Source organism: Spea bombifrons, chromosome 1 (genome assembly GCF_027358695.1).
Source record: "Spea bombifrons isolate aSpeBom1 chromosome 1, aSpeBom1.2.pri, whole genome shotgun sequence".
NCBI lineage: Eukaryota > Metazoa > Chordata > Amphibia > Anura > Pelobatidae > Spea > Spea bombifrons.
The window spans coordinates 99966275-99987352 of NC_071087.1; the positions used below are offsets into that span (position 1 = coordinate 99966275).

A 21078-nucleotide genomic window follows, 5' to 3' on the forward strand; every position below is an offset into this window, starting at 1 on the left:
AATTATGGCATTATACACTAAGCCGATGGGTAGAGTTGTAGGCCCAGGAATAAAATCAGAATGGTTCTCTTTTTCTAACGGCACACGCCAGGGATGTCCTCTCTCGCCTCTGCTTTATGTATTAGCTTTGGAACCATTGGCAAGAGATATTAGGGCAGATCAAGGGGTAGTTGGATGTGGAGAAGAGGGGACACAAAAGATAAAACTATATGCTGATGATGTTTTGTTAACAGTTAGAGACCCAATAACTTCAACAAAACATATTATGTCCTGGATTGATGAATATAGTTTTGTAGCGAATTATAAATTAAACATTAATAAATCAATAGCCCTCCCACACTATCTTGATATAACACAAAAACAGGAGATTGAGAAATTGGGTTTTGTTTGGGCCAAGGATGCCCTTACGTATTTGGGAATAAAAATTAATACAACACCAAATACGTGGATGGGAATTAATCTTCTTCCCCTGATAAAGGATATGAATCTTTCTTTTAAAAAGTGGCAAGGATTGTTTATCTCTTGGTGGGGGAAAATAAATGCAGTAAAAGCATATATTCTCCCCAAGTACATATACATTTGTAGGATGATTCCCTATATGATACCAAATAGTTGGATCGAATTAATCCAAAGACCAATAAACAGATTTATATGGGGAGCAAAAAAACCTAGGTTAAAACTACAGCTTATAGTTAAGGATAGAAAGCATGGGGGCCTAGGAGTCCCTCTTATTCAGGAATATGCACAGGCTGCTTTACTTGCCCAAGCCATACGGACACAAAATATTAATGCCGCACAAGAGACATGGTATAGAGGGGAATTACCAAGAAGATCTCAATGTAGAGACTTGCGGACTTTGTTCTGGACCTCCTCCAAGCAATCTATAGAAGTGGCCGACATGGGGACTAGCGCGGTTTTGAGACATTTATTAAGAAATTGGCATTGTGTGAAAAACAAACTCCGACTTGAAGATAAGTTGATAAATAGCCTTCCAGTCCTTATTATAGAAAACATGAATGAAAATCTTAATCTATCTAATTGGATACAGAGTGGTATTATCCTAATTGAGGATCTGATAGATGGAGATACTTTAAAGTCCTTTAATCAACTCCAAGCGGAATTTAATTTACCTACTGGTGAATGCTTTAGATATTTAAGAGTTAAGAGTTTTCTGACAAAAGCCCTAAACTGGAATCAGGGTCCGGCAGCTCAAATTCTTTTTAAACAACTGGTGGAAAGCTCCGACCATAGAAAATTATTAGCAAAAGCGCTAAAACTGATTAGGGCTTGTAAAAACGAATATATTCCTTCTGCATTAGCCAAGTGGGAGAAAGATTTAAATATTAAAGTAAATGATGAAGACTGGAATAGAGCTTTAAACTTAACTTATAAGTATATACACTGCCTAAACTTAAATGAGCTCCAATATAAGCTTATGAACAGATGGTATTTGGTCCCCACATTATTAACAAAAATGTTTTCTAACAATTTGCCAAACTGTTGGAGATGCGGAGCGGAAAAAGGAGACATGATGCATATTTGGTGGAATTGTTTACCAATAAAAAGATTATGGTTAAAAGTCTCAAACAGATTAGTTAATAAATTTGGCCCGCATTGGAAGTTGACCCCAGAAAGAGCATTACTCCATTTAAATTTACCCAATCTCGTAACTAAAGACACCCAATTCCTACTGCATTTATTGACTGCAATAAAAATAGTAATAGCCAGAAATTGGAGATCCTCCGAGGTAATAATATGGGCAAAGATAAAATCCCAATTAATTTACCAATGTCAGATGGAAAAGGGGATTTTGTCTCAAACAACATGGAGTAGTACAAAGTACGTAATATGGGAAAAGTGGCTAAAACTTCTTTCTGACGGAGAACTTGATGTTTAGATAATTTACTACTGAATGAAACCCTGTCCAGAGAAACTCGACACCATACATAGACAGAACACTCGATATCAATGGAATCCTTGTATGTTATGTTTGTTTTTTTAAGGTCATTGTAATGTCATTTCTGTATTGTTAATTTGTGAATAAAAAAAAAAAAAAAAAAAAAAAACCAGTATAATGTTAATAGCCATCACAGGGACAACAGAATTCTTTAAAATGCCGTCTATCATAGCCTGGAGATTGTAGCACCTACCATCTAGGCATTAAAATAGCTTCTGAAGGAGGATCTCCTTAAGTTCCTATAAATTGGTAAAACGCACGCATGTACATGATAAAGGGTGGGTGTGCATCAGCAGCATCACCTTAAAAATATTTAGCAGGGTGAAAAAAATTGATATATAAAGTAAAATGACAACTTACAAACAGGCTTCACATACACAACTTGAATAACTAGTTCTGTTACATTTAAAGGTCACAGCACAAACAGCAATATACAGCCTTACCAAACCCATTATTAGCGCCTGATATACAACCACAGTAACCGGTACCTAAAAGGTTGCAAGACTACGTGTCGTGCTGCCATCTGCAGCGTTAACTCTTTTAATGTTTGCTCAATGCTTATTTAGGCCACAACCTAAGGAAAACTATACGTAGATGCTTACAGTTAAGTGCGACCCAAGTCCCTTCTCTCAATAAAGGCTACACATTGAGAGAACTAATATAGTAACAACAATAATTATGGTAACAACATTTGGCGTTTTGTGCTGCCATCTAGTGTCAATATTTAAAAACACTGCTAATTATTTGAAACAATTCTAACATACAACCAATTAAAAATGATCATTTCTAAACAAAAAAAAAATCTCAAGCACACACGAGTGATGCATATAGAAAATAAAATATGGCTTGGCCGGATATATTTGAGGCTGGTGACCACTTTGTTAGAATTTAAAAACATACTTTCTATCATATCAGAAAGTCTGACATGCGTTTTGTAATTCTACCTAATAACTGTGTTACTCGTTTGAGATGAAACGTTTAGCTAAATCTGTGCAGAATTGGGTCATTGTTATACTGTGCTGAAGCTATACATCTATAACAATAATACATATAGCATATGCAACTGCTCAAATACATGACTCTACTTATCTTTTGTTGATATAATATACATCAAACATACTGGGTCACCTGCCAGTCACACAAGGTCCCCTTTGAAACGTTGGCAGAAATAACCTTGGAGTTATCTACAAGTCTTCACTCCAATCCTGAGGCCGGAGCCTGTCTATATTAGTTGCCACTTACTTGGAGAGGATAAAGGCATATGCTCTGAATCAATCACTTAAGAAGTCTTATCTTAGCCCTTCAAACTTTTGTACACTGATAAAACACAATGGGTCATATGATAAAACAACTAAAAGGTTTAAAAGACCATCTAATCAGGAGGTGGAAAGAATATTTTTTGAAGGAGAATTGCTTTTAATCCACAGTCCTAGATGTCATATTGTAAGATTAAAGAACGAAATGTAAAACAGTCTAAAATCACGAAACAAAGTTATATAATTAGGCAACTAGTATAATTAACTACTCCTTGGAGCGTTCATGTCCAGGTGTCCAGAGGTGGGGAAGTACAAGCAAGCATTCAGCCATTATTTAACAAGACCGTCACCTTTTTAAGGGAAATAAAACTAAAATATATGGAAACTCTATACCGAGTCACTGGGAAAGGAAAGCAGGGCAAGAAAATATTCCTTTGGGAATCAACAATGTAGTGGAGCTATATAAAAAAGCAGTTAACATTTCCAGCATTAAAAGTCAAGCCACACTAGCACATGGCTATACTCAATGTCGCAGGTATAAGGCAAACACGCTTTTGAAAGTTGCTCTGGAAATGCAATCTTTACCCTTGAGAAGTCCGGTCTGGCGTCCAGCCATGTGTGCAACTACAAGGGACTTGCTACACCTCCGTAATGCACAGCGCACGCTCACATCAGGCCTACAGGTTAACAAAAAAGTTGAATTTCTAATCATTGCCTGCAAGCTATGAAATCAAATTCAACAAAACGGACACTTAGAGGTAGGTGAGGTGGCCAGTGAGTGGCAAGCCACGCAGGAGCTGAATGGAACTCATCCTTAAACAGAAGCGATGCACTTGCCTGCGTCAGGCATTGAGACAGCACATCCTCATCCAGCTATATCGGCGCCTCTATCCCATAAAAAGTAGCCATTTGCGCCAGACTTAATTGGTAGATGGGGGCTATAACAGGCATAACTTGCCTCTGGTACTATTTTCAATTAATTACTACTTGCAAATGAATAAAAAGCCAAAGGTAACACTATCGTGGAGCAACTTATGAGTATCTGAAACTGTACATAGACTGGATGCCCTGTGGAAACAGACGTGAACATTCCATATCTGCCAGTGCGTGTGGAACGAACAAAGATAACATAACAGGAAGCCCAATAATTTAATAGTGTTGCTGTCTTTTTATCTGTTTCCCCAGAAATCCCGAAGCTGACAAAGCCTGCCGGGGGTTCCGATGTCCTGCTACACATGGATCTCCAGATTCTATTATGAATCACTTAATTGTACTTTTAAACAATTGAATCATCTTAATGGATTCTACAGAAATAGTCTGAGACTTTTTCCAAATGGGACCTCGTTTTTGACAGACCTTGTAGCAGGGTGGCTGCAATCATGGCATTTTAGCATCAATATGAAGGAAAAGAAAGCCATCAATTTGTTGACAGGCAGAGATATGAACCACAATCGTGTGACAAACATTTCCTTAAGAGCATCTCTCTCTCTCTAGAAAAAGCATTACGTATAAGAAGGATTAGAATAGTTGGCAGGAACAGTCACAATAGTGATTCAGGGAACCCGATCCCCAACAAAGGTAGTAGCCAGAGAAGTGTCCATTTCAGAGACTACTCACCTGCACAGGATGTTACGGGCCAAAGCTACACAATGATCGGTGGCGATAATGCTTTTACAAAGACAACAAAAATGACACTTCTCACAAAATAGGCATGAATTGTGCTGCAAGATTCACAGAGCTGCTTCTTGGGGTGTTGCCTACAATTAGTGTTAATCAGCAAGGATTTCACCAGTTGAGCACAGCTACCCAGAAACCGCTGGCTCTGACCTAAATACAATACTTACTGAAAAAAAATGGAAATGGGTATATTGCCACAAAAACAGGCACTCCAAACACAACACAACCATACCTGGAGTTCAACGGCTTCAGCCAAAATCAACAGGTAAAGAGATCTTCTCTCTTTACACAATAACACACATCCGCACTCAGTAATTATTAGTAATTTAGTTCAGTAAAGGTAATGCCAAGCATAAAACGTCTACAGTTTTATCAGAATGGTATTTATTTTGCCCAGAACAATGGCTGCTTACACAGACCTACTCCGTTTTATTTAACTCTTTTCAAGTAAATGCTGCATTAGAATTATAATCATTAGAACTTCAGAATGCCCAAGTCCACACCAGAAATAATTCTTCAATCAAGTAAAATTTTGCCCCAATTTCGCATGGAGCTCTTAATTGTGACACAAATACAGACACCGATAGGTTGTTGAAGAAACTGAAAATGCTTCTTAAATGTTTGTGTTGGCTTTAGGCGATTAATCCTTCAACGGAAAGAACAAAATGTCAGTTCTTTCAAGGGTTTTGCTTACCAAAGAATATAATTGTTTTCCATACATGGAACAGCATCTACAAGATACGTTAAAAATAATAATGTTAATTAACAATACAGCTACCTCGGACTGCTTTGGTAGAGCAACGCAATGAACGGGGATTACAATTTCTAAAAACCACCCCCCTAAAGAACCTCCAACTGTGCTGGTTTAATGCTTCTCTTCACTTAAGCACCAGCGACTGACTGGAGAAGATCCAAAAACAACAGACAATGGCCTACAGACTGATGTGAAGATATCCTGACCAAGTGGTAGCTACTTGATAACCACCACTAAGAAACTCTGGTCTTGGCAGGCAAGCAAAGAGACTTTGATCTGACTTTACAAACACTCAAACACTGAGCCATAAGAACATGTTGCTATTCTAAAACTACATCATCTAACATTTTCTCACAGGTTTTTCCCCCCGACAGTAGAAACTGTAGTACCTTCGAAAGAGACCTAGGTTTGAAGCTTTAACAAAAAGCTCCTGTTTTCATTTTGTGACATTAAATACAGAACTCGAAGGATCAATGTAACAAGGAACTATAATAAATCTTACCTTTTTACTAGACAAATGAGAACTCTAGCAAAAGACAGAAACCGAGATAATCCCAGAACTCTATAGCCGCTTCAAACTCCAGTGATTGAAAGCGTTGAGTTCCAAAGTTAATATGGTAAATGACTGACCAGCACCTGCTTAGAAGAATGTCAGCGCAGGCTGCTCTCAAGGTCACTTCACGTTGGTTACCAAGGGATTGTGATTTTGCCACTAAAAACAAAAAGTCTAGTTAACCATGATAAAAGAACGAACGGAACAGCTTTCTAATTTCATGAGATTCTAGTTTCTTTGTTTATGTTGGCCCAATACAAAAAAAAAGTGTATCAATGTCGATTACAGGTGTCATGAGAGACCCATCAAAAAGAGATTTGGAAAAACCTGTGCTAACTGTTGGAAATGAGCAATGCTTTGGGCACGTCACACCAATCCCCCATGTTTTAAAGTGTATTCCGCAGAAATATACTACTTCTAGGCTTAGCAACAGAAGAACAGGTAAGTAAACACAGCTGTGGCAAATAAAAGCCCAGTTCATAGCCACCTCTGCACAGGTCCTGACTTCGAACTCAGTGAATGGAGCTCCAGAACCTGGTTGCACTCAGGGAATCAACCACTCCGTTATAAAGCCTGCATACTGCATGTCATAAGTTTATCAGTGTCCTGGAAAATACTTCGCTCTGGCGCATATGATTTTACTGCAGGGTTGCAGATGAAGTTTTACATGCAATAGTGGATGTGTGCGAAACACCATGTATGTCCAAACATCATCATAGATCTATACTTGTGGTGGATCCTGCGGAGATCTATAAACCGTGTACTCATGGGATCAGATGTCTCTAGGTATATATAAACCAGCAATACACAGGTGTATCGGGACGCAATGCAGTTTCCACTCTAGTGAGCAATAATAATCCTTTGCACTGAACCCCTTTTTTCTGTAGTCTGTCTATCGCCATCGCTTAGGAGGTGTATTTTCTCTCCTGTCACTCCTTTCAAACCCTTGTTATTTATAGCCACAATTCAAAGGATGATTGTAAAAGGCTTTCGTGGGTATGCAGACGTCAGAAATACTACATTCCAAAGCAAAAACAATTTTTTTTTTTTTTTACATTATAACATACATATATACACGACTTGGGGGATTTGATAATTAAAGACACTGTGCACTGGCTTGGAAAACTTATAACAAGTCTTTTAAAAACGCTAATCTTTTTTTTCAAATAGTTTGAATTAAAAATAAATATGGTCAAACTAGATCATTAAAAGCACCCAAACTATAGAGCTTTTTTCGTAATCAGTAACAGAAATCAAAAAAACATTCCTATTTTTATTATGTTGTGAAACGGTTTTTATTTTATTATTATAATAATGTTAACCAAAACACAAATATTATGTGAGCTTCAGTGACTGCAGTTGGTGAGCTGAATGCTTTAGTGCTGAAAGATTAGATACTGAACCAAAGCAAAAGCTGAAATATGAACCCATTGCTAATAAAAACATCTACATCCCAACGTAAACATTAGCGAAAGGTATAGAAAACATGCCCAGATCTAAAGATGACCCCAAAATGTTACAGACAGACTGAAATGTTGGCTTTTGTAATAAATCACTGATCTTAACTACATACTCCCCAGTGTGCCTTTCTACATTTGCTGTATTTATTTTGAAGTGATTCACTAGAGAATTTATGTCCTGGTTGTCCAGAGTACAAGGATCAAGTCTAATGTACGCACACATACGCATATATTTCTAATGCCACACGTATCAATACAGGGGCCATATTGTACTAGCCATTACCAAAAGAGACTGCTAACACTGTATGTAACATGCCTATACCTGTACATCCAGGTCACCATAAAAACACATGCTTACATTAAGAAAGCACACATCTGTATCCCTCATGCCAGTCTGTGGAAGCGGTGATCTCTGGCATAGGGTTAGCTCGTCCCACAAAAAAAAATAAAAAAATAAAAGCATGGGGTCCCTTTCCTACCAGCGGAAGCGTCCCCACAGCAATGCTGGCGTACTTGTGGCGCAGACCGAGATAGATTCACGCACGCAACTACCGTCACAGGTCACTTACTTGACCTCTGAAACCGATATGTACGGTAATTATAGTTTACAAGCCAGCCATTAAAGAAGTCCATTTCACAGAGATCACGTGTCTCAGGAAATGGAGACCTTTGTATACAATCTACAACAAGCTATCTTTAAACATGTCAAATCCAATGTGCCCTTACTTAGTAGAAGTTCCTAAAACCCACTTTATCATATCGTAGAATAGGCATGGCTGTAATTATTATTGATCCAAGGAGAAATCTGACTGCCATTTTGGGATCAAGAAGGATTTTTTTCCCCTGGTTAGTGCAAAACTGGAAAGAGCCAAACTGGGGTTTTTTGCCTTCTTTTGGATCAACAGCAACTATGTAACTATATGTTATCAGTTACAATGTATTTTAATATATATATCATATAAGTAATAATTACTCAGGGCTCCTTGTTCAGAATTTGAGACAAAATTCTAAAAAGTCTTGTCAATTCACAACACTGCTTTATTTTGGTGAAATAACCTCATTCGCACTAGGCCCTCCTGACCGTTTGTTTCTGGGAGTCAAAATTTTTTGTAGTCACGTGCTACTTATTACGAGCAGGACTGCCCCTTAAAAAAACAAAAATGAGTAATGCTTTATTATTATTAACGATGATCTGATTTGCACCGGTTTGCGCATGGGCCAACATGTCCATAACGATTATCATTCCCATAGCCACGTTCATCTTTCTGGAGCTGCAGCTGTTAATGGATAATCAGTTTGCAGAGGTTTTTTTTGGCCCATTGCCTTCTGTTTTGGGACAGGAATCTCGGACACTCACAATGAGACAGATTGTGATTGACGGATTCTGTTTTCATTGGCCTTCATTTGAAGAGGAACATCGCATGGATAAATAAGCCAAACTTATCTGTATTGTACCAGAGTGAAAGCAAACTGTAAGAGGCGCAGGAAACGAAGGCATAATAGCTACTGATATGAGCAAGTCCAGTGTCAACAGATGCTTTGTGTCAAGCACTTTTAGGGTGAAAAAAGCTTTTTTTAACCCCTTAATGACAAAGCGCATACATGTACGGGCTCAAAATGGATTGTTTTCAATGGGTTTAGGGACTGCTCATTGTTCTTAAGGGGTTAATGAATCAAATTATTTTGGTAAGAGATTAAAAAGGTTGATGAAAACTTATTGTTTATTGTCAGTGGCGCAACTAGACTATTTGGCACCAGGGGTGGATCCTGTAAGTAGACCCCCCCCAAAAAAAATATAAAATTTCACAAATCTGTAAACTGCATGTAAAGTGGAAAAAACATTTACTGAACAGGTATGGTACAGCCTACCTCCCATTACTATACACTAAATCAGACATTGACGTGGTAGGCCTCTGCCCCCAAAACAGCCTGCCTGTGCCACCACTGCCCCATGCCTAAAAAGCCTGCCTGTCCCATTTCTGCCCTCACACTCACTCATTCACCCATTCACTTTCCTGCTCCCCCTTACCTGTTTAGCAGATTTCACTGGTCCGGTGGCCAGCCGAACATCACTGGGGCCGCGCAAACATCTTAACGTGGGCCCGCAGCTTACTGCTGTGGTTCCTGCACACTGAAAGTTTCCCTGCACAGTGTGCAAGCTCCACAGCGGTAAGATACAGGCCAGCATTAGGCGGCAGTCAGGCCGGAACCCCCCTGATGAGTGGCACCCAGAGTGGACCACCCCCCTGAATTTATTGGCTGGGTAAGTAAGTCATAAAAAAAGCCTTACTAGTTATGCCTACCCACGCCACTGTACACATAAGTCAAACAGGTATCCCCGTGGAATGTACGTGAATCCCCTATGAAAGTCAGAGGGTTAAAAGCTGAGATAATGTGTCAAACACGTGCAATTATACCCACAGTTACAGTAACCACTCTACATCTGTCTAACATCACAGCTCAATGGACATGCCATACCACTACCCCCCCCAGCCATTAATATACTTTCCTTTAGTATATATGTATATATTTTTAACAAAAGGAGCATGTGAACAGAGTAAAGTGGTAGGTCAAACCTTTCATTCACCTTCACCCAATGTGTCATTGTTATCAAAGTCATAAAAGGAAGGGGAGCCTGGACATAATCCCTCTTCCTGCACTCCATCATCATTAGTGTCACTGTGTGTGTACACACACTCCCAACACATTCCCCTCTGGCACATACATTCAACATTAATCCCTGCAGTATTATACACTGTGTGCCAAGCAGTGGTGTATCTAGGCTGGGCGCCTTCTAGTTAGTGGCTCTTGCCATTTTAATGTTTTGTTAATGTTCAATTAATGTTCACTCACCCCTTTTGTAATGGTTCTATAGAATCTGCTGGCCCTCTGTCAAATTGTAACACAATACATAGAAAGGATACGCAATAACTATTTTGCCACTTGAAGGGGTTAATATAACATAACCAGTGTTTCATTCCAGCCAAGACTGTTAAATTTAGATATTCATTTCCATGATACATTTAAAGATATGGAACAAAATAATGCGGAATTAAAGGACTTAATTTAATTTTATCAAGAAACAGTTGTTCTATCCTCCCAATGTACTGCTTTGCCACTACCTCCTTCTTCCTGGCCACTCACTACTAATCAAAGTATTAGCCCCATCTATATGTGCTGCTAGCCCTCCTTTGAAAGAAGCCCCTTCCCTAGAAGAGGTAAAGTCGCAGGTAGCCTACCCTGAGAAGTTCAGACTTACATACAATTAGTACGTTTTGTTATATCAAATATTCGACTAAAGGTTTGTGAGACATTCACAGGACAAAAATCATTATGAAGAACAAGAGTTTGTAATAATACTAGAGAAATCATTAAAAATATATGATAAATACAGAAGAAAAAGAAATTGAGCCAAGATACACATAGGATAAAACCAAAAACCCACAATCTTACCAGGTGGAATGAAAGCTCAGGAGTATTTCATGTTCGCCTGATTATTCATTCTATATAATAAAGAACGAGTATTTTGGTCATAGGCAATTTATATTTGTAATAACAAACAATTTATAAAGTGTTCAATAGAAACCTCACACACACACTATATATATATATATATATATACACATATACATACATACACACACATACATACATTGAAAACAGATACATATTTATATAAATATATTTTATGCCAACACTTGTGTCTCTTCAAAACCCCCAAGAACACAAGTGCAAAAAAAATGGTAATTTAAGGTGCTGTTCCACTTACACAAGAAAGGGCAATTCTGTCTGGTATGCAATTTCCCCTTACCAGTACTGTCCTTTTTTGTTTTATATAACATTTAAAAAAACATCTTAATAGTTTGTGTTTTCTAAGTTTCTCTGACAATAGCCTACCAGTGGCTACTTGTCATTAAATGTCAAAAACAGGGAAACATTTTAAATCACTATGGAATTATTTCTAGGGAATGTTCGGGCATTCAAAAGCTCTAGGAATTGAGTAAGTAGAATCGTACCTTTAAGTTGTCTTTCAATAGTTTACATAGAAACTAAATAAGTTGTTTTTTTTACTTATTTCTCCACATGCTCCTTTCCTCTGTTGACTTCCCAAAAGGGACATATACAACTAAAGAGACATATATAGGCAGTATAGTTAAAGCCAAGCCAAAGACCCCTTTATTCCTGCTCAACAACTCTCTGTTTTGACTTCTATTCCCACTAGGAACTGATTGAGACAACTATTGTTCTAACGTGTGATAAGATTACTGCCCTGGAAGTTGTAAAGAATAGATTTTGTGAAGGGAATTTGGCTCTTTGCCTGGTGTCTCTACTACAATGAGATGCCGGTGTAACCCTCTCGGCAATTAATGAATCCACTGATGGAGCGTCTTTGTTTATACGGTCATGTACAAAATAAAAAAAGGGGACTCTAAGAATCCCATTAATCAAGGACCGCATAGTTTTAGTCTCCTGTGCCTTCACAGAAAGCTTAACTCCAGCCTTTGCGCGAGGACTTTGTTCTTTCATTAAAAACGTACTTCAAAAGCTTTGGCATAATGAATAGTAAAGTAAGCAGCTTAGCAACATTCTGGTCTTCTAGATAATTATATATTTTTCCCTGTTTACTTTTCGTGGACACATTTAACTGTTTAATTTTGAATTAACCACGTATTGCTTCGTATTCTGTTATTGTAGCATATGGAATTCAGGGAAAGTTGTATGAATATACATATTAAAAGATACTCTACACTTAACGTATCAGAAACGTGTCCTTTTGCAGGAACAAAAACCAGATTTGTCAAAGAGGGGACTTATATGTAGATGATTGGCTGCCACCATTAAAGGGACACTCTGGCCCTTCATATGCACTCTAATATATATGTTAGGCGTGTGCCCCTCCCCCAGACACAATTGCCCCCTCCCCAAGCTAAAAGCCATGCATTTGGGTGAAAACATCTCCCTGCACATGGTGTACTCACCTCCAGTCAACTGGCTCTGGAATAGGGGTCTGTGTAAAGTCTTCCCATTGATTTCAATGTGAGCAGTTTCCTGTCACCGATTGGCTGCTTGAAGCTGTCAATCGGTGGCAAGAAATGTCACAAGAAGGCTGTCTTGCAGCACGGCTGTAAGTGCTTTATCCGCATTTTTCTATTGTAAGGGTGTCAGGGACATCAGACTGTCCCTTTAAGAACCTTTGTGAAGGACAATTAAAAAAAGTCTCTGTTATCTCAATATCCGGTACAGATAAGTATTGCATTCGGAAATGAATAGAAAAAAGAAAAAAAAATGAAAGATACTTTGGAAAAGATCCTCAGGTGCATTAGCGCACATTTCATTTGAAAAAAATGTTTCTCTCCAAGGCTGCAGTAATATGATACAAAAGTAGAGATGGGATCTAGAATTACTTGGGGCCATAGCCATGACAACCCTTGTTTCTTCAGTGAAAGGGAATCTAATACAGGTGTTTACGCTGCTAAATTAGCTCTACTTTGTTTAGGACATAGAACCTGAAGAAGAGTTGAAAAGCATACATTTAAGGACATTTTCAATATTGGTTAGTCCTGACTTCCCGGTTCATACTATATCATTAATGCATCAAAAGAAATAAGTATAAGTGACGGCACCATAAAAAGGTATTTTCTATTAGACAAGGAAGTGCTATAGGAACTAAAGACTAAAATCATTAATGACAACATAACAATCTTGGTTTATCCAGAATAAAAGCAAAAAGACAGACCCTTACTTACCGTTATATCTGAAACCAATACATTTCCTCCTACAAGAAGTCAGTAAACTGTATAAAGAATGCAGCTTTTGAGTGACATGAAGAAAACAGCCACCTGGGTACTAGAGTTCACCTCCAAACACTGCCTATTAAGACAGTTACTCTCGTTCCATGTACTTCACTAGACCAAATGTAAAGGCGGCACTAGAGAAATCACACACACACACACACACACACACACACACACAATACGAAGAAACTGTGTTAAAAGTTAAAAATCAGTTACCAAGGGGTTAAGGTGCTTTTTATGGTAAAATGGTTGTCCATGATGACTAAAGGTGAAGGATTGAGGGAAAATAACTTGGCAGGGAATCTGGAAGTTAGGAATAACAGTTATAAGGGAGAGGCTAAATGTAGAATATGTCAGTTTAATTTTTAATTAAACCCTCACCAACTGAGTTGTCTATGTAGCTAAGGTACACAGGATTTTGACTTTATAAGCTTCATGACCTCATGACTAGTCTGAGGTCGTGAAGCCCGTGACTTGCCAATTTTCATTAAACCACATTGTTTGAAGCCACACTGTTTTCCCCTTGTAAGAATATTTTGAAACAATAATTCCAAAGTATTTAAAAAACAAAACAAACACTTTTCTAATTCTGTGATCAAAGATTATACACAAAAATGTACAGGAATTGTACAATGTATTTGTTATAGTCAGTAAACGTGTAAACAAACAATTTATATGGAGATGGTAGTCAAAATAATTTAATTTTGGTAAATACCTTTAATGGTATTAAAAGGGGCGCGCACACCAAATATTTTTATTACTAGTATCCGATTAAACCCAAGTTTAAACAAAAAACAAACAAACCTTACATTGTTTTAAAAACTGTTTTGCATAGGCAATTGCATTTTAGCCATCTGTATGTATTCTAACTCTGATCTTATCCCAATCTACTAGACCAGCGCTGAATAGCCAGATTTTATCAGACCAACAAGATGGGGTTTTTTTTCTTTTTTTCTGTTATTGCTACACTATTTTTTTAATGTAAGAAACCACTTTGCTTCATGTAAAAGAATCACTATTATCAACCACATTTAATTATATATTCATAATAAAGTCATTAAAATATTTGTTGCATTAGCACCCATGTCATAACATAGCTTAGGCATGATGCGAAAAACAGTGCAAAGGGATTCCTTCTGTTGTTCGACTTCATGAAAGCAATAACAGGATGGAGTCAGGTAATTACAGACCTGTCAGTCTAACACCTGCAGTACGGAAATTAGTGGAGACACCCCGGAAATAATTTCTTGCAAATGATTTATAGGGCCAAAAAAGCGACATTTACTTTTGAAAAAAAAGTGTCAAAGTGCACCCTAAACAAACAAAAAAATGCGAAGAATGCAGTAGATGTCATTTACCTTGGTTTTAATAAAGCCTCACAAACAATACTGTGCAGAATGCCTGGACTGCTGAACTGCTACACAAACACCACCTATGGCATGAAAAAGGCACTAACTGGAGCACAGCAGTGTGTAATCCAGTAATATATAGGGTTTTGTGTTTGCATTACTAAAATAAAATAACGAGCTAGACTGCTGCCATTATACAGAAACACCTTGACATTTCTGATACTCCTAGCTGAACGTCATATCACCTATAATATAAATCTTTAAATGCAGACATTCTGGGTAGACATTTTTTTTAAAGATGGTAGAAAGATAGAATTTGATGGTAGATAAGACCATCCAGTCTGCCTAGCGTAAAAAAACCGAAACCTTAAAATTCTTTAATTCTCTTCTATAACTCACACATTGAAGGCTTTTAAACAGGTCAATGTCCGTCCTCTCAAAACATTAGCCCTCTCTGATCATCTTTTTTCGCTCATGAAGGCTTGCGCCTTTCACTATGGACGTGACATTAGACTACCCCCGTTTACCCATTCCCTATTCTGGATCTGAATATTTCTTCCCCTAGCTCACTTCAATTCCCTTTAACTAGAACCCATTTCACAGTCTCACAGATTAAGTTGGTAGGAATGTAAGCATGACCAGTGTGACCAGAAGACAGCTGTTTTCCGTTCAAGGGTTAGGAACGAGTGTTAGACTTTAGCTGCTTGGCTTTTCCCCTTTTCCTCTCATGGCACTTGTCCCATAAGCTAACACGCCATCGTGGTGTGGACAGATGTGTGCTGGGTTTAATGACTAGGGAGAATGCACTAGAGAACACAGATATCACATCCAGCAATTTTGCAGGCCAGCCTTAGTAAACGTTCTGAAAATGAAAAACTGATTTACTTTCAATTACTTGGAGGTTCTTTAAGGTCTTAATTTGTATAAAAACACACAGATACATACACAACGAAGTCTTGATGATATCCCCTATTGTACTACACACGGTGCACATTTAGAAGTGGGAATTTACTGTACATACCCACAAAGAGAAGTACTGAGCACTGAAAGTAATTGGGCGGCTAGGTGAGTGGTAATCCCTCTGAGCTGTCTACATTTAAAGTACACAGATCGCTAGTTAGACGGAATTTTTTCCTGTGAGGATCTAAAAGCATGACGGCCTTAGCTATTAGTGAAATGTTACATCAGAAGTGATGAAATGGGATTCTGTCACCAAGCCTCCACTGGCTGTTCAGACTGAATGGGTTCATTGAAGAGCCCTGTCCGACAGATCTCTGAACACTAGTAACCAACTTTCTAAACAATGCAGATCATACAGCAGGCTGCTGAGAACTCCAACTTGGCCGTGCTGCACTGGTAGGCTGACCAAGTTTTAGATGCAAGTAAAAAAGGTTCTGCTCAAAATACCAAGGCCAAGACATGGTGCGTGCAAGGTCTACCTGTGGGAGGATATCACGTTCTAACATCAACTTGGTAATGTTTAGGTTTTGGTGGGTGGTCGAAGCTTTGATCTGTGTAACTAAACACATTTTTTAAACTTCAGTGATAATTATAGATCTGGTGAAGCATATTAAAAAGGGTCTCCAGCCACACACGTGCGGGTTGTGTCAAAAAAAAAAACAAAAAAAAAAACACACACTTGACTCCTTACTTAAATTATGTGTGTGCCTGTGTGTATGTATGTAAGCTAATACAGGGTTTCATTTAGTGTATAGAAGTAGAAAATATAGGATTTTGATTCAAGAATGTTCCCTTATGATATAAAAGGCAGTGCTGTAATTAGTAGTTAGAGTCAAGGCTTTCTAAATTAGCAACCTTAAGTCAAAGTCACAAAACAAGCCCTTTACAATCATTAGCTGTGAAGTGTTTCCCCACTAAACACCCCATTTAAAGTGAACATCAATGCATCTGTTATTCCTACAAGATCTTTGAGTGTCAATGGATGCCTGAAAGGGTTAACTTTGGTTGACTGAAACTCTGGTTGGGTTTTACTTTTTAGCACATAAAGTTGAATTTGGTACTACATGGTTTTTATGGATTTTGATTGCAGAGCATACGCCATGTAGATATTAGTTTGTCTCAAACATCTAAACTGTTCCGTGTTCAGGCCTAAAGTGTACTCTTACATGGAAAGAATAAAAGCATGAAAATGATTTCTTACACACCTTACCATAACCTGGAATAATCTAGACCCCCTTAAGGCACTTCCAAACCTCTAAATGAGGTTATTGAATATCTAAACTGGTGATTGTCTCAGAACCTTCAAAAACCCTCAGCGCCTGTGTGTTTCCCCAAAGTATTGTAAAGCAGGACCTCAGCTCATGAGTTCAATTCTGAAATTTATCAGGAGCAGGGACGACTGTAGTGCTTCCTGAGTTAATTTATTTAGGGAAGCATTTAATCTGATGAAGGTTCTAGGACTGAAGTTTGCAAGACAACAATTAAGACATGAAAATACCAATATCCCTCCCAAATAAATCGAGATAACCTCTGGCCAGCTAAGGAGTAATGATAGGAATAACCTCCCAAAGTGTACATGCACTAAAGATGATCATTATATAAATTTTTTGTTGCCCTGTAGTTTTTTTTTTTTAATCATTCCTACTTGGGTGTGGTATGTTCATCCCCTGAATTTGTAATAATAAATCCTACACAAGAGGCCTTATTGCTGCTTGCAAAATAGTACGGGGCACGTGTTTGTGTTACTGCCAACCTCCCCACAGACACTTGAGGATCCAGCTAACAAAATTCCAAAGATTGTTCTTTGTAACCTCGTTCCCATTAACGCCCTGTTTGGCAAGAACCTGGCATTGTTCAAATGGCACTGGGACCAAGACTGAACGTGTTGGAATATTACAGATAAGTTAATATACTTTGATGTATTATTCCTCGCCTACACTGGTTTTTGTTGATTTTGTTGGTCTTTTTGGGTAAACATTCATGTTAGATAAATGAGGTCAACCTTCATTTAAAAAGTTAATAAAACTAGAGCAAAACTCTAGACACGCACGCCGGGATTTATAAAGAAAAACTACCTTTTAAAAGAAAAGATGGTAAAAAGGGAAACGTATGATGTATGTTATCTTCTGTATCTAAAGTGAATGCAATAACATACATAAGTCATACCCTAGCCGGCCCTTACACGGGTCCTGGTGGGACCAAGATGGCACTTTGACAGGGTCAGCAACTATAAGGAGGTATGTCCCAAGTCCTAGACTTATCTCTTTATGTCCCTCATTTCAAAAAAGTGGGGTAAGTGAACTGCATGTATGGGTACATGTATGCCTGGGTTATTTGTATGTAGTACATATGTTTCAGCTGAAAACATCCACCCAACAGGTTGCAGTTTAACTTCCCCCCCAGACAGACCAGTACTGGCAACATACTGTATTTGCTTGATTATAAGACAAGATTGCTCTAAAAAATACCCCTCGTCTTATATTAGAGGTCATCTTCTAATCAGACCTCAGAGGTCTGACTACAAGACTAAGATCCAGATCCCCTGCAGGGGACCTGGATACGGCACTTCCTCTGGGGTTTCAATGACAGAGAACCGGCATGCCATGACGTTCCGGTGCTCAGTCATGGAAGACCCGGCAGAAGTACCGGCCAGCAGTGGAGATTGTCTGCACGCATCGCACAGAGCTCCACCAGCTGCCCCACTAGACACCAGATAATCTGAAGCACGGAGGCAGAGTGACATATAGGCGGTTAAAAGGCATACCAGGGAGGCAGAGTGGTATATAGGAGTATATAAGGCAGGATACCAGGGAGGCAGAGTGGCATATAGGAGGTTAAAATGCATATCTGGGAGGCAGAGTGGCATACAGGGGGTTAAAATGCATATGAGGGAGGCAGAGTGGCATATAGGGGTGTATAAGACAATTCTGGGAGCCAGAGTGGCATATAGGGGTGTATAAGGCATTTTGAGGGGGCAGTTGGCAACTAAAAGGACATAAAAACAAAAAATAAATTTCTCAATCATTTTTATTAAATATGAGAATAGTTTACATGTGAATATTTACTGGTAAAAAGTTTTTCTTATAGGGTAGCCTTATATTCAGGCGCTTTTTTCCTAAATTTTGGAGGGTCGTCTTATAAATCAAGAAAATACGGTACATCATGGAGAAGAGGAAAAAAAATTTAGTGCCCCTTGTCATAAACATACATTGCAGTCACAATAAACGAGGTCTTCCTGATATTAAATCACTTATTGTTCTACTATCCCAGCGGCTGGCTGGCTGAGAGTCTGAAAAACTAATTTGATACATTGTGGTACAAACACATTATACTGTTGACTTATCTACAACTCTACCATCTGCACACACATGAGTTTACTTATCTTGCCAGAACTGCTGTACTTTTTTTTTTTTTTTTTTTTTTTAAATCAAGAATGTGAAAAATGTGCGAAGTACAGGCACCGATTGGGACTGGTTTTAGAGTTTTTAACAGGAAGGGATTTGCTGCACAGATTAAAGTATCAACACATAATCCACATTCTTGTGCAATGCTGCTAAAGGAGAGAAGCACAGGGGCTTCCCTGCCAGCAAATACACAAGCAGGTGCTAAGGGACTCTAAAGCTGGAAACCCAACGTATTTTAATCTATTCTGGCATTTGAAAAACTATAGTACAGAAAAATGAATATTTACAAATAAAATATATTAAAAAAAATTCTTATTGATTTTCTCCTTTGAAGCACTGTACACGAACATGGAAAAAAAGGGGTTAAGAATTGAAAATTCCCCTAACATGGGCTGACATGAAACAAACATAAAACAGTAAACACACATTTCACCATACCCTATTATTTTGTAAAGTGTTTAAATTGTCAAAAACGTTCTATTTTTTTTTTTTCTTACCCAATACCTGTACATTCAATTCCAGTTAAAGGTCTGCTAGGAAAAAAAAGAAAAGGCAAGGAGGTCGAGGTCACGAACATGTTAGCAGAGCTAATAAACAAAAAGGCTCAATGTTTACCCAAAGGCCTAGTCTGGATTGGAGCCAAATATCCATTCAACCTAGAAATGCTTTGATCTCCTGACTAATCACTTCCTCATACAAGTCCGGACACCAGCATGGGGACTTTGACCATTAACCAGCTGTCACGGCGCACAGGCTGCTCCAGAATTTACAACGTTTCATCCCAGCTTTCTTGATAGTTATCAGTGACTTTTTCCCAAAAGAGACACAAACATCAAAGCAGTAAAAAGAAATCCATCCTCACTTTATATCTATTTAAAATGGACTATTCTGGACAAGTTACCCAAACTCTAATTAGCCAGCATGGCATTAAAACGGGTTCTGTTTATACTCTCAAGTGGCTTAGCGTGTAATACATTTTACCAATAAGTTTATATATACCAGACTTTAGTGGTTGGAGCTCTGAGCATCCATAATACTTACCAATATTAATCTGAGCTCGTTATACGGAAAGTGGTTTATCTTGTGAATTGTAGCGGACTCATTTTTTCCTGCCATAAAAAGTAGTAAGTGGTCCTCTAAGCTTCATGTAGCATTTTGAAAAACAAGTTACAGGTTCAATTAATAACTTATCAGAACAAAAAAAAGGGTTTGGTGAAGATGCTTAGGGAACAGTTTGGGTCACTAGGTACCCTCACCAGCATGTTACAACAGCCCTTCTCCTGAAGGAGTTAAATGTCTATTGCTTACTGCATAACTGGTGGAGGGTGGATGGTTATTTTTGCCACCGCAAGAATCTTCTTTGTTCTGTTTATGTAATGCATGCAACGTTGTACTGTAAATGAGAACAAATGGTATGGCAGCAAAATAATAACAATAATTATTAATAAAAACAAAAATGTAACATCCAACTTGCAACTCTGGCATTATGTAAGTTGCATTATGTAATAATAATGCACCTCTGATTATACTCGTTTACTGTCACGTATTACATTTACAAGACTATTATAAAAAAAAAAAAAGTGCCCCAAGCTTTATTTATATGGATAATGGCTAACAAGGCATTGTTATATAATCAAGCCCATTAGCAGCACAACAGCAGCTTGAAAAACCCCTGCTCATAGAAGAAGATTAAACACTTGGGTTCATTCAGTTCTCATGAATACATTACACCCCGCAGCGGCATAATTTATACCGGCAATAACATTTGTACGTAGCTGACAATTCAGTTCAAACTCACATAGTGAATCTATTGTCTGAGCTCCATGTCCTAAGTACCCACCGCTATCACCATCTTAATCAAGTAACGACCAATACTCCCAGCCCGGCCCCATTAAAAGTTCAATAGGGCCCCT

At 38.3% G+C, this 21078-nt stretch overlaps 1 protein-coding gene across 5 annotated transcripts in view; it reads right to left on the reverse strand.

Moving 5' to 3' along the window:
- The window catches only part of KANK1 (KN motif and ankyrin repeat domains 1), an 81634-nt gene that overhangs the window by 56143 nt on the left and 4413 nt on the right, over nt 1-21078 (reverse strand). For 2 of the 5 annotated variants that reach the window (XM_053466275.1, XM_053466292.1), the window contains exon 2: nt 11111-11160. The exons of 1 other annotated variant lie outside the window; for it this stretch is intronic. The gene's annotated coding sequence lies outside the window, so the exon portion shown is untranslated. Of the gene's footprint in view, nt 1-6146; nt 6251-8015; nt 8046-11110; nt 11161-21078 lie in introns of those variants that run through there. 2 more of the 5 variants (XM_053466325.1, XM_053466283.1) reach the window with 2 other exon arrangements.